Below are 12,171 nucleotides of genomic sequence, written 5' to 3'. Positions count from 1 at the left end.
CACAAGTCACAGTCAGAGGAAATGAAGGAAATGACTCTAATGTTCGGTTTAAAGAGCAACCTCCACTTCAGCAAGAAAAGGACATCTGATGGAAACACGTGGCCGGGAAGAGTCGAATCATCCTGACCTTCTAAGCACACCCTATTCTGATAAATCACACAGGGCAGCGGCTCTTGATGACAGGCTTTCACGGTGCGCAGAGCCCTCTCCAATACAGCCTGCCAAAAGCAAGGTCCTATGAAGGAAATGCAGCTGTACACCTCACATTATGGCCCATAAATACAGCTGGGAGCGCTGACGCCCACAGCAGGCGGCTGTTTGATGTGAGAAAGTAGAGAAAGTCCACTTAAAACTCATTTCACTGTCCCTTTTCCTCTTCTCGTGGAGGTCGGACGGACATAACAGCGCTTGTACGGTCAGATTGTATGAGTAGTCACCTCTCAATCCATTTGTTGTGCGAAGCGAGGATAGACTCAGCTGTGTTTCAGTTGCTTGCTCATCCACGCTTAGGACAAAGAAACAAAGATGGAGATGAGTCTAAGGAAGCTGCCGTTACTCCGCAAGCTGAGCTAAAAAAAACAACATTTCTCTGGTCCAGACGCAGACAAATAAGAGCAGATGTTACAGGTTAACACATATGCTAATGCTTCATAAAAAGATGCTGACAGGATTTGCTCGTATCAGGGTTTCACACACACAGGCTGTTGTATTTGTGGGAAGAAATCCTGTTTGACTGCCCGGAGAACAAGCCCACTAATCTACAGCTCTATAGCCATTTTCAGACAGCTTACCCTCGCTATAATCTGCCTGAACCCTGGACACTTGCTTCTAAACACAGACTGAGATTAGCAGCCTATCAGGGACTTATAGCGCAACTATGAAAGCTACGCCACAATAAGCTGCTCATGTCACTATTTAGGAAGACTCAACATAAAGACGTAAAGCACCACCACACGACAACATACAGACACGAGTGCCGAAACAACTCTCAGGAAGTTTACAACATTGTAAAGATGGCTAATCACCTTGGACATCCATGTGTTTCTCATGGAGAGTCCTGTCCTCGGAGCGCTCACACGCTCGGCCAGGAGTGAGCAGCACAGCTGGTCTTGATGACTCCAGCGCTCCTTCTTTTGAAGGCTGAGCTCAGATAACTGCTGCTCTGGCCAGTTAGCGCGCATCTGAAATTACACCTCCACCTTCCCAGAGTGCCCTGCCCAGGCGATCCTTCCTCTCCTCTGTACTGTACTGTACGTCCACACACACAGTCTGGAACAGATACAAATGAAACTCTACCTCCAGCTTCAGCTGAATTTTTGGATTAACTAAAATGAAGCTATAGTGTCGACCCAGAACTTTAGCTTTGCCTTTTTATGAGCAGCCGTTAGTGTTTTGATATAAAGCATAAAGCATCTATAAATCAATAATTTCATAACGGCAACGTATCAGATGGCAGTGAGACAATGCGAAAGGGGACGCTTGTAGTGTTGAACCTAGAGAATATGCAGCTCTGCTCATCTCTGCAAAGCTTTCCAGCTCATTGTTCAGCTGTCCCGCCCACAATTTCAATGTTTTGGTTCACCCTCACATCTCTCATAGAATCATTTTCAGTGCAAAAGCTCTAAAAACCCCACTGTGCAGTAACTGTTCAGCACCAGGCGACACACAGACACAGTTAGAGATTAGCTGGTGACTGTAGTGGAGCGTTTAGTAACAAAAAGAGCCAGATATTTCCCTCAGGAGCTGGTGGAGACCAAAAATAGAGCTAAAAGAGAGTGAGTGTTAGATACACCATGACTCCAAGTGAATACTAATGCTGCTTTGTAACTGCTGGATGTGTTATAAACTGTTTGCCAACAAGTTCATTAGAGCAACTTCAAAAAGGAGGTGATATGTCAGTGTGTTCACAACTTGTATCTGCTGCCCCCATGTGGCCAAAAAAAACATTTATCAACCATTTCCCTATTAACATTTGATTTTACGTTTGCAATTAGTGTTGGGCTGAAAGATGAAGGCCATCTTCCATCTCCAATGGCTGGCATCTACTAGCCCTATAGCATCATTTGAAAGACAACCTTGTCTTACAGACATGTGGTGAGGAGAAAAATAACTCAGCACAGGGTTGTATGTGGAACACTCGCCAGGCAGAGATGTAAGAGTTGATCCGACTCTGTTCAGTGGTGACGGGAGAGTTTTCTCGGCCGGGTTGGAGGTTGCGGTTCAGGTGCTTTTTCAGAGCCAGTGCCCACTCTGGAGCCAGTTCTTTGTGTTTTGACAGCCAAAGAACTGGCTCTCGGCAAGGAAAACACTTTGCTGGTCTAGAACAAAGAACCGCTTAGGTCAGGGACTGGCGGCAGGGTTATTGTGACCAAGGCTCAAGTAAAAAAGGTTTATGCCCACCCTTTTTAACAACCAGAGATTGTAGCATGTTCTGACTGAGAATAAACTAAAGATTTTCACTATTGATCCAACAGTGGTTTGAGGACCAGTCGTGTTTGCATGCCAATGTAGGCATGCAAAGCCAGGGGCAACAATTGTAGAGTCAATGTTGTTCACCATAGTAAGCAATCCTGGAAATTGGGGACATTTACTGTACAATGACAGAATGATGTGACTCTACGGTGGCTCTCATGCCTGTGGAAAAGCAAATCAGTTCTTAAAAAGGTTTGCAGGTTGAACAAACCCCGAACTAGCACCAGCCCAGAACCAGCAATTGGTTCGCTTTGTTGAAAGGAGGTATCAGGAGACGCAGATGAGCTGTCTGACGGGACAAAGTGCCTCAAATTCAGAAACACACAGCAACATCCCCCCTTCATCCATCACAATGTTTCACTGAGGACCTTATCATATGCCAATTCGGCTGACATCACCCAACCCTACTGGCAACATCTACCCTCATTCTTATGACAGGCGATATCATCTTATGGCTAAATCAATGAGACTGTTCTGCGCAGCCTTGAAGACGCAATGATCGACCGTTGCACATCTGCCTTTCAGAGACGGAGAGTCTGTATCCTCCTGCAGTCTACGCAAACAGTCAAGAAATCTTTTTTATTCTCCATTTTTCTACCAGTGCTGTCAGGTCAATCAGTCATACAATCACTCTACCCTTTTTCTTTTTTCAGCATCAGCTAATTTAATATGAACACAGGAATTCAATTAATGAAGTGGGATTTTATGTTTAACTCCATCTGACTGAAAATGTCTCTTCACACATAAATCGCCTCCCCCTCTCAGACTACTTGTCTGATCTGATGCTAATCAGAGCAGTCGATCTTTAACTAGTTAACTCCGTTACTGGGTCATCACTGACGCCAATTATGCATTTCATCAGTTAGTATTTTTAGAACAGCGGCTTCTCCTCACTGTTACTCTGTGGCTGGAAAGAAAAAAAACAACCTCCACATGTCCTTTTCAACCCACTCACAGGCATGTTGGTTTACAGTGAAACACATTGGTGACAAAGCGTGAATGAAGATTCTCAGTGTTTTCATATCGTTATTATACGCCGACGATGGCTAATAGATTGTACAAGAGCAATTTAATCTATCCTTGTTCACCCTCCTCTCAGCTGGCTGCAGCAGCGCGCCAACACGCACCGCTGTGCACATCAATCCAACAACAATCAAAAAGGTTGTCGGAGGATTTCATAAACTGAGAATTAAACACGCACATACACTTTTCAGTATCACTTCACAGAAGGAGCTTCTATATGCTTTCCGTGACTCCGTGAGCTACAGTCCTTTCTTTTGTACATCATGTGTCATTTCTGCACACAGCATCATTCATTTGATGGCCCAATTTCAGGTAGAGCAGACGTATTTGACTGTATTTAGAACTTGTTTTGTGCTCACATTGATTTGTCCCTGTGGATCAAAACGAATGCACATTTTGAGAGCTCATGAATTGCAAGCCAAAGAAGAAGAATCTCTTCACGGGACAATACTAAAGACCAGTAACTCTTTCATGAGGAAGGCCTTAGATTTTGTTCAGATTTGGAGGGAAAATGTAAGAAAATAGCATCTGTGGAAAATAGCTGCTGGACGCCTGTATGTAGGTTCACCACTGGCACGATTAAAGTGGAGTATTGTTCGTGCATGCTCTCCTACACACCTGTACAATGTCTGTACATGCAGACGGAGGGCGCCCCATTTGAGACAATAAATATCCAGCTGCAGAGACAAAGAGGTGCCAGCCAGTGTGTAGCGGTAATTAGATAGTTATGTGTAAAAGAAATATCACAGATGTTCTGCGAGAGTCACAACCCCTTCACACATTGGCGGCTCGCATATGTTGGTTTATCAAGCATACATCAGCACATTCATAATGCATCCTTAGAGTGGGTAGCAACGGCTATTCACTTACTATAAAAGACATTGGTCTGGCAAAGAAAAGATGAATGATTTAGTTTTGGTTTTGGTTTTATATAGTGCATGTAGTCAGCCATGCTCTGGTGGTTAAAGGGTAACTCCATCAATTTTACACATTAAAGTATATTTAAAGGTCTTGGGGAGTACTACTGCATATGTGAAAAAGCAGTATAAAAGATTTTTGTGGCTCCAGAGGAAGCTGCATGTAATCTGATAAACTGCCTCAGGTGCTAAGTTGCATTGTGGGCAATGTAGGAACCAGGTTTTCAAAAGCAGTCCACTGGTCTTACACTGTTGGACTCATTATGGACAGTTTCAAAACAACTTAATTCTTCTTCCTTTTAAAAACCTGGCCCCTACATTACCCACAACGCAACTGAACCACTGAGTGGCATATTCAGTAGCTCCTCAAGTCCTGTAAACACACTTTAATGTGTAAAATTGGTGGAGTTACCCTTTAAAAACATTTTTCTGACCATCAGTATCTGTGTTTGTTGTGCGTCTGTTTGCTGATGCAATAAATTCATTTCAACATGCACTACTTTGGCTCTGATGCAACATCCTCTCTCTGTCAATGTCCCGCCCACAACACTATCTGATTGGTTACGCAATTGTGTATCAGTCCATCAACACTGAATAATTTGAATCTGAAAGCAACTAGGAACTAAAGTCATCAACTAAATGTGGTGGAGGGGAAGTATAAAGTAGCAGAAATTGACATATTCAAGTAAAGTGCCCAAAAATTGTACTAAAAAGGTGTAATATTTAAGAACTGGCCACTTGTCGACTTCATACTCAAAACAAATAGGGGACAGCATATTTGTAGTGTAACCGCTAACTGTTGCTTAATGTCGCTGCTGTTAGCTAGTTTGCTCCGTTAGCTGTGCTGCTAGGGGTCATGAATGGGAGCTCAGAGCACCAGGGGCGTGTCGGCGTTTACACGGCTAGCACAGGAGGTTTGGACCAGGACAGGCCGGTGCTAGCTTGTTAGCACGCTAACTTCAGTTGACATCTCTGCAAGACAATATACAGACATCAAACGTCAAAACTCTTATTTCTTCACATTTTAATGATGATGTTCATATGTTTTCAACTAAAATGTGAGAAACTGTACTTAATTACACTCCATTAATTGTTATGCTAGATTCAGACACTGAGATTTTTATCTCTCCCCAACAATGATACACAATTTTCACCATTTTCTGACATTTTATAGACCGAACAACATAGAGGAAAATACTCGACAGATGGAAATAATGTGCAGTTGAAGTCCTGGTCACCACCCCTTCAAAAGCTTTCAGAACCAGAGAGCACAGAATTATTCAGCAGCTGCACACACAAACAAAATGACACTTCTCTGACGCAAAGTCACCACAACCTGGAGAGAGACGCTCTGTGTTTTCTTCCCGGTGCTGTTTATGCTGCACAGGGAGAAATTACAAAGAAAAGCCTGGTGCCTTTGATTCCAGTGGACTACAGTGAGGTGTGTGTGTGCATGTGTGTGTGCATGTGTGTGTGTGTGTGTGTGTGTGTGTGTGTGTGTCCTCATTGTAATGTGTTTCAGTCCTCTCTCGACCTCCGCTGTTCCTGAAGGTGATGCATTTTGGTGACATTGAGCTCGAAGTGACAGAGCTCCACTTTCACATGTTGCCATCAGACAACTTGCTGCACTTCAACAGGAAAACACACTCACACTCACACCCACACACACACACAAAAGACTTCACTGCCCTTGACACTTGTATGTTCGCCTTTGAATGCTCGCTCTGCCCTTGTTCGTGTGATGTGACAGCTATCAGGGGAAGTAACACTTTTGTGTTTAATTTAAATCACTTGGTCGAAAGCCGAGATGGTACCTTCTCTCGCTGATTGAATTGCTCCAAACAAAAAGCCTGGACATAAAACTGTCCTGATGTGAAATGAACACATTTTAAAGGAGGCAGTCTTCCTGCCAAAAAACAAAAGAGCCCTTATTTCCGTCATGAGATATAAAAAAGGGTATCTGACTTGGTACATGCAATTTCCCCTCATCAGTGTTGCCTCACAGCAGTTCACGTGGTGCCTCTGCCTCTGTGGTGAAGCTACATCCCCCTACAGCTCTTTTCTTGGTTTTGGGCTCCTCGCTTTGACACCATGTGCATGAGGCTGTTTAACAATCACTGAGTGTCAAGGGAACAATAAACCCTCTGCATCTTCTCCCTCAAGTTGTGGAGCAGCGTGCAGGCCCGGCTTCACTCAGCAGCTGTGAATGAACTCCTCACTGTAGGAGAAACCAGATTTGATCCCAAGGCGGGGGGACAGGAGCGTCTTTAACTGATGCACAGTTTAACTCTGCTGTCAATGTCAGCGATGCTCACTTGGTGTTTATTAAAACGATTTTCTCGCGTGAGGAACTGATCGAGCAGCTGCTGGGGATGAACACCGCGAACAGGCAAAAGTAACGAAGTAACGACGGAACAAAGGAGGGTTTTTACACCCAATTTCCACCCGCAGGTCTCAGCCAATAATGCGCCCTAAATGCCTGATGGTTTTCATGCCGACGCCGTGCATGCACATCCTCCCACTGTGCAGCTCCGGGTCCTGCACAAAGCGCCCCGGAGCAGCGAGGATCTGAATGGAAAACGCTGCGCAAGGCGAACAAAGCCTTACCTAAAAACCGTGTCGGTCCTCGGTGGATGCTGCTGCTGCTGCTGCCGCCGCCGCCCGCCGGTCCATTCTGCTCCTGGTCGCCTTAATGCACGGAGAGCATGCGGCTCGGTTTGTGGCTCCGCGTCCACGGAGAGGACATCCACTACTACACAGAGCGGAGGGGGGCTGGCTGTGCTGTCCGTCACACTGTTGCTGGCCTTTTTTCTCTCATCCACATCTGAGTCTGAGGGGCGGAGTCAGTCAGCTTGTTGGCTTGTTGTGCCTAGAGGGAAGGGAAGGAGGCGAGGGAGGAAGGAAAGGAAAGGAGGGAGAAAAGGTACATTGATGTTGAATCTGATGCCTTCCTGGCAGCAGCGGCTGGTGAGCAGAGAGGAGGGAAGAGGAAGAAAGGCATATTTATTTTACATAATTTCCCAGCAGGACTGTGTGGCGATAGAAAGGTCACGTTGGGGAACATCCTTATTTGCTTTAATGCCTGAAATTAAATGAAAAGGCCACGTTCATATCTATCTCTAAATATAAGGCTGCAGCCAGCAGATGGTTGGCGATCTGATGCGGCAGGGTTGGTGTTGTTCCTGGAACATCATAACTGATGTTGTTGCTCCGGGACCATCTTTGCAACTGACCGATCACGTGTTTGTAATATGAAAAGCTTTGCGACTCGGGGGGAAAAAGACCAGAAAAATACCCACATGAGAGAAATTTGTGTTGTGAAAGGGTTTATTTTGACCCAAAGCATGTTTACCTAAACCTAACCGAGTGTTTTCATGCCAAAACCAGTGACAGAATACTAAAATTAAGTTTCCTGGGTGGCAGTCCCGTACTCAACCCATGAAACCACAACAGCTTAAAGTGATAGTTGGGTTTTTTTGATGTGGGGATGTATGAGGTACTACGCAGCGCGTAGCTCCGGCAGGCAGCAGGGCATTGTGCTGCTGAAACCCTACCAGCAGCAAGACGTATTTTAGCCACCTAATATATACATACATACATATATATATAGATATAGATATAGATATATATGTTTAAGTGTATGCTATGATTTTAACATTTTCGGTGCTTTACCCTGCTGTTAAACAGCCTTTCACTTTTGGCACTACATTCCACTTGTGTGTAGGAATGCGGACGTTATATGGTTGAGAGAAAGTAGGGCCAAAGGAAAAGGTTATTGAACGGCAACGTAAAGTGCCAAAAAAAAACATAGCATACACTTAAATGGGTATATATATTTTAAGTGGGATTTATTTTAGGTGGCTAAAATACGTCTTGCTGCTGGTACAGTTTCAGCAGTACAAAGCTCGGCATTGCAAGCTGCTTCTCCACGCAGGGGGTTAGCCGACGGTCATCTACTGCAGGTAATACACTGACTGTGGATAAGTACCTCATACAATCCCACATCAAAAGACCCCAACTATCCCTTTACGGCCCTGACGTACCAAACTGACATCAAAGAACGAGCTGTGACGAAGGCAGTCGCCTCACGTCTCCTGCGTCTCAGCCAAAAAGCTGCTCTTGAACACACCACAGAGACTACAGCCGATGGCCAAGGAGCTTGTACCTTTTGCAGCCACGTGAAAACAATATACCGCTCTGCTGATATACAAACCATTGTCTTCTGATCGAGAATATGTCTGACAAAAAATTGCAAATGGCAGTGGTGAGGATGCAGAGGAAAAATAGAGACAAACTGCACTACATGGGTGAAATCATGGATGCTACAGTGATAGGCTCAACAAGCTTTCACTTTCTTTTTCCATTTCTCTTTCTGTGCGCTGGTCGGCTTACCTGAATAGCCAATCAGACTGATTTCTTCTCACTGGATTTGACATGCTCAATCGGCCAAATAGCCTCCGACACAGGCCACATTGTGCCAACAGAGTGGGACACACCATACCAACCACTGTCGGCTCTGACAATGGCCGAAAGCCCAATGTTGGCCTGCTGTGTCAAGGCCTTAACTCGAAATGTGGACTGTCGCTTTCTTGTTCTTAGAAATGATGTACCTGAAGTAACATATTGTAATTGTATATAATTACATTATAAATGATTATAAATTATGATGTTTTGGGAGCAACACCAACACTGCGATATCATAAAGATGAGTTAGCTTAGCTTAGCTTTGCTAGAAGCAGTGACTTCCTGGTGTCGCCTATAAAATGATGAATTTCTGCTTTTTGTGCCTTTCAAATATTTATAAAATGGGATATAATGTGTTCATTGGTTATCGTTACTGGTGATGGCAGGCAGATTATGGTACCTTTGGACCAGGCAAACAGTTTTCCTGTGTTTACAGTCTCAAACTAAGCTAATAGAAAGAGAATGAAACAAAATAATACATGTGAGAGAGCTGGAGCTAAATGAATATGTACAGCTGCCTGCTGGTAGTGTGGTTCAGCAGGGATGACAAGGTCACAAAGACATGCTCTATACAAATACATGCATGATAAGACTGGGTTCAGAGAGCTACGTATGGACAAAGGGAGAAAGGAGAGGAGTGGCGCCTCTTATTTGGCTGTAGTTCGTTGCATGGCTCCCCAACCCGTCCTTGACATGACCAGATACCTAGCCTGCTTGATACCTGCTTGAGTACCTGCAAGATAATGTCGAGCTTGAGTGTTGCATCAAACCATTTCAAACATAGCTGTCGTCGCACACGTGATCTGGAGCTGGGGCTTTTGTCTGCGATCTCCAAACATTGTCTGCGAGTGGAAAATCAGGGCTACCATTCTGTGACGTGAACTTGGCCTTGGCTGAAGACAGCAAATGGGGGGAAACCCTCGCTGTAATCTATATTTACTGGACTGATATGAGTGTTTTTTTTTTCTCTCCCCAAAATGGTGTTGGCTTACATTTGCTTCAAGGAAAGAAAAAAAGTCCAGATTAGTTTGCTTCATTTACTCAGTGCTTTAAACCAATGACTCCCAACGTCTTTGTGTTTGACCCCTCACCACGAAAGAGTGTCTACTTGCGTCTCAGACTGTACATGTCTATGAACTCTCAGCAGTGTTCATTAAAGTTTTCAGATGGTTTCTTTTGAAAGACTATCCAATATTTCCCAAGTTCTTTCCTTATTTTTTGTGCTTTGTGAGAAAGTGATGAACGAAAGCAGAATTAATGAATGATCCCTCGCACGACACACCCACTGTCACACTCCCAGCCTGCGGGCAAAAAGATGAAGTTATAACAAGTCAGACACCATTAACGCCCAAACAGTTAAAGCGTGTTTAATTTTGTACGGTGTGATAAATCAACCATATATTGAGAAGCGGGCGTGAGTTTCATAAGTGTGGTGGTGCAGCTGGTGAAAAACTGAAACCTTCGTAACCGTTCAGTGACACAGTCTCAGAGGACCTCAGATGTCTAGCAGGGTCAACTGACTGGAGCATTTCATTTTGAAGAGCAGATATCAGTGACTTTCTCCGAGTCAGAACCCGAAAGGAAATGCATAATTTTTCAAGAATGAAGGATGAATCATGTACTATGAAAAGTAGAGTGGAAGAAGAGGTGCTGGTAGTTGAAGTTGGTGACCTTTGGACAGAATCAGGCAGGCTGTCTATTTCAGTCTTTATGCAAAGCTAAGCTAGCCAGCTGCAGGCAGTAGCCTCACATTTGCACTAACAAATGTGACAGTGGTATCAAACTTTTCATCCAATTCTCGGCAAGAAAGTGAAGAAGTGCATTTCCCAAAAATGCCAAACTCTTGCTTAAAAGTGCAACGACAACTGTGGGATTTCTGTCAGTTAGATACCTTCAACATGTAGCTTGCCCTTGCTGGTTTCTACTGTACAAGCCACAGCTTCAAAGGACCATGAGGTTGGAGGGTTTTGTCAACTGTTTTCGTCCCAGGTGCTTCAGAGCAGTCACCTCTCCCAGAATAAACCCTGTGAAGGCCTTCAGGTGGAGCAAAGTAACAGTCAAACATATATAATCATTTGAAGTGTCAGTGTTTTCCTGCATAATACGTGTGAGAGTGTGTGAGAGGGAGAAAGACAGAGAGAGAGGAAGGGTAGTTTGTGTTATTGTGCGGCTCTAGGATCAGCCAGTGTTATGCAGGTTGTGTGTTTGTGCGCTGCTCTCTTAATTGCCTCATCAGTAAATGTCAAACGTTCAAATGGCCCAGCCATCTAGATTTATTTATTCATTTGTGCTCCATCAGATGCAGGCGCTGGTGCTGCATGCTGCAATTACTGCTGCACAGCCAAATGTGCCAATGAATAATAAATCACAACACAAAGAGATCTAACCAGCTGTCTGTGAACCGTGAGACCAACTCGAAAGTAAACTTGCATGGTTTTCACAGTACAAAATTCCTATTTAACCACTGAGTCCCTGAAGCATGTTCAGATAGCCTCTCAGAGAGCAGAGGAGGGATGCGTAACAGTGGTGGAAAACTTGCACACACACACACAAACACGCACACACACACACACACAATAATCCAGATACACATGTATGGATGATGGAGCGCAGATTCTTAAAATGTTGCCTCAAAATAAAGCAACCAGAGGCATTGGCTCCGTTGCACACAGGCTGTTCTTCCTCTCCGAAGTGAGGCTCAATAACGGGGCGTTTGGAGGCAGATGACTCACACCAACTCGCTGGTGTGCTCAGAGACTGTGACCGAAAAATAGAGTGTGAGGGGGCTGTGGGAAGTGTGTTTGTGGCCCAGAGCAATATGTTAAGACCTGTGCACCTACAGTCATCCCAACAGCCCCCCAGCAGGTCAGCACCCCTTTGTCGAACGTCTGACTCGGCTACTTATCGTCTTTCTCCAGGTGCGTGTCAGTCAGCCACACTTCATTATACCGCTGCCTTTGTAGTGGACGACCAAAAGAGGAATTACACAATGAGGTAAAGGAGGTTTGTTGCCATGTGTGAGAAAGTGTGTGCATGCCTGTTGTGAAAGTAGAAGAGCGTGCATGTGTGTGGTGTGTGCTTGAAAGTGTATCTTACACTTTCTAGCCCAGCTGCAAAGCTGTTTCCCTTGAAAATGGCTGCTCACAGTGATCAAAGGGACCAATTAACCCTTGGCATAGTCCCACTCCCTAGTGACTATCCACCTGTCAAGCTTTTCATTCTCGCGCTGCATGATACAGTTTACAGTAATAGTGGTGAAAGCTTTCCCAGTCGGAATTTATGGTAATTTTTGAAA

The 12,171-nt window shown here is 44.5% G+C and overlaps 1 protein-coding gene across 1 annotated transcript in view; it reads right to left on the bottom strand.

The window, feature by feature from the left end:
- LOC311262509 (beta-galactoside alpha-2,6-sialyltransferase 2-like) overlaps positions 1-7,217 on the bottom strand; it is a 57,927-nt gene extending 50,710 nt beyond the window's left edge. Inside the window, exon 1 of the mRNA XM_084361940.1 lies at positions 7,020-7,217. The gene's annotated coding sequence lies outside the window, so the exon portion shown is untranslated. The remainder of the gene's footprint in view (positions 1-7,019) is intronic.
- Between the last annotated feature and the right edge of the window lie 4,954 nt (positions 7,218-12,171).

Source organism: Pagrus pagrus (assembly GCF_965226575.1).
Source record: "Pagrus pagrus genome assembly, chromosome: 9".
Lineage (NCBI taxonomy): Eukaryota > Metazoa > Chordata > Actinopteri > Spariformes > Sparidae > Pagrus > Pagrus pagrus.
The sequence above is the reverse complement of the archived record's forward strand: the minus strand, read 5'-3'. Positions and strand labels throughout refer to the sequence as shown.